Source organism: Microchirus variegatus, assembly GCF_963457635.1.
Source record: "Microchirus variegatus genome assembly, chromosome: 21".
NCBI classification, from domain to species: Eukaryota; Metazoa; Chordata; class Actinopteri; order Pleuronectiformes; family Soleidae; genus Microchirus; species Microchirus variegatus.
The window spans coordinates 6,671,403-6,674,505 of record NC_139822.1 but is presented as its reverse complement, the minus strand read 5'-3'; positions in this window follow the sequence as shown (position 1 = coordinate 6,674,505).

Sequence of the window (3,103 nt, the reverse complement as noted above, 5' to 3'; positions counted from 1 at the left end):
GGTATGTTGTCTGGAGACGCGTTTAACCAGGAGAGCACAGAGAACTCTGGACCATTATAGAGACAGCTACTTGCTGGTACTGCTGCTGCTGCTGCCTGAAGGAATAGGATTTTAAATTCAAAACAACAATTAGTCATTGTATAGTGTAATCAAAACCACGAAACCACTTGTTTCAGGTGTAAACCAGTGTATGTGGATCTAGTAATGATGTTTGTCTTTCCAGGTGCAAATCATCACAGTTCAGTGGAAAGTATTGAGATTTTTACATTCTGTGATAAAAATTGGTGCATCTACTGCCTCCCTCTGGTCAAACTCCAGCTACTGCATTCCAATTTTGCTATTGGCTGCACAATTGTTGCTACTTTATATTACTAATAAAAATGTGATATAACATAAATCATAACTTTGACTGAACAACAAGGGTTAAGTATAGTTTTATAATACAGAAATCCAACCTCTGCTTACTGGTCGACTCTTTCATTACTCTCTTGTCTAATCAGCACAAAGCTTGTTGTCCCAGTCTCCTCCCCCTTTTTTAAACGCCACCATGTGAAGTGTGTGAGCAGCTCCTTGTTTTGCTGTGGTTACACTGGACGTGATGCAAATGTTTTCGTGTGGAGATTTTACATCTATTCTATTCTATTCTAATGCTGCATTACACCTGCTGTGTCTCCATTCATGTAATAAACTATGAACAGTTTCAGAAGAAGTGGTAAAAGCTGCACAGGCTAAAGAGGAAGTGACACTGATTAAATATTGGCTCAAGAAAACCAAGCCTCAATCTTCACTCTGTTAAAGTGAATTATCGCAGAGAGAGATGAGAGAAAAATGTGTAAATGTAATAATCGAACAAGTTTCAGTCAGTAAACTAAACAAATTGAATGAAGAACATGTTTGAGTTTAGCAAATAAAACAGCAGAAGATTAACGAGCTAAAACAGGCCTTTGAAACAACACCTGGCAAAACCAGACATGAGAGTCTGACTTTAAAACAACGCAAAGACAAAGGATTGATTACCTGTGTGAATGCAGTCATCCGATATTATGGAGTGACTTTTGCTTTTCTGCCTCTTTTCTTTTTCCTTTTGAACTCTGTCCCCAACTTCACGGAAAACCACCATTAAAAAAAAAAAAAAAAAAAAAAAAAAAGGCGTGTTTTAAAACCCAGGAACGCGCACACATCAGCCTGTGAATCATACATGTCCAGCTGCATGGAGCGGTGTTTGAACAAGTGTCAACATGCTGTGAGTGAAGGGAGTGGCTGACCACAAGTTATTTTCAAATAAGTCTCAGGTAACTACTTCTATGTTATGATATTTTGTTTAATCAAGAATATTAAAATGACTATTAGAAATATGATTATGTCCAATGGACTACAAGTCTGGAAGAAGGTGTTATGGACTGATGAATCAAAGTTTGAAATCTTCGGTTTATCACACAGGAGTTTTGTACGCCGTGGAGTAGGTGATGATGATGATGATGATGATCCGCCTATCATGCAAGCTGTTGACTCTCAGAAACTTGTCTTGTGATTGGGGCTTTGGCTCCGCCAGACCTCTTCCTGTCAGAGTTTCTGTCAGTTTCTGAGTGAAGGAAACTCTTCTCACTGACACCTTGACTTTCCTCTTTTCGTTTTTTGGGTAACCTTATCTTTATTTTTATTTTTACCTTCACTTCTTACAGGTGTACCATTTCAAGCTATTCATTGGACTTGAATGGCACAAAAAAATGGAATTGGGGTGTTTTGACCGGTAGTGTATGTCAATATTTTTGCCACACTGATTACACTGATCTAACCAAAGATGGCTGTCACACTGTGATTTGGCCACGAGGCAAAACATGTTGGTGATCCTGTTCAACATGAAATCGTCAAATGTGTTAAACGTATTAGCCAAGATCAACATGAATTGGTTGAGTTAATTCAACATGAATTAATCAAGTTAGTGCAACGTGAATAAAGTGCCTTGGTCCCTACAGTTTTTATATAATGTCCCTCACCTTCCCACTCTGTTTGTTTATGGCTATCAATGTTAGAACTGAATTCAGTTGTCAGTTGTGGTCACTACAGCTGCAGCATCGAATTAAGTTGGCTGCTAGTCAGCGCAACTCGCTCTACGAGTTCCACCAAACCAGTACTCTTTCACAGGACTAAATATTTCCATATTGTTTTGCACACACCACATACGTGGTAAGCCATATCTATCTTCTGTGTTGCTGTTAAAGCTGTGAAAATATGTTGAGGTATATTTCCAACAGTAGAGCAGCAAACCTCTGAATGGCAGATAAGCTTTAATTATGTGACTAATGATTATCTTCCTGTCTTACAGGGACAAAGAATCCTGTCCCAGCTGGATGTCCAAACAAACTCACCAGGCTGTTCCAGAAGAGAGGAGGGCAGCTAGGGGAAAAGCTCAAAAGAAACATGGCACCAATGGCTGACGTAAGTGTGACGTAATCTTTGTCGTGTTGACATTCACTCATAAAACACCAGACACTCCAAGATTATTATTACTAATATTACTACTACTACTACCACTACTACTACTGCTAATAATAATAATAATAATATATATATATTTTTAAAGAAAAGTTTTGCCTGTATACATTTTAATATTCTTTAAATTATGTGTTTTGAGGGTGATGTAATACTCATTTTTAGGTGCAGGTGCAATATTGTCTTTTGACATTCATTATAGGTCATTTTGTTGGCTGTTGTCTCTGTGTACTGTGTTGTTCTGCATGTGCTCTTTTGCCCAAGAAAAATTTCCCTGAGAGGACAATAACATCTTGAAAAGATTTTATATTTTCACACACTCTCTAAATGAGTACACAGAGGAGTGTTGGAACAATCTACATTAACATTAAAGAAATAAACCCTAATACATTTCAACATATTATATGCAATACTTTGCTCTTGTCACGATTTACAGTATATTATTATTTATGATTATTCTGATTATTATTATTACTTTTATTAGTAGTAGTAGTAGTACTCCAGTCCAGTAGGTGGTGGTAATGCACCTTCAAACTGATTGCTTACCACCAACAAACCCACGACGAAGGACAGCAAACCTGCTCAATTCTGTCCGTTGGTAGACGTTGAC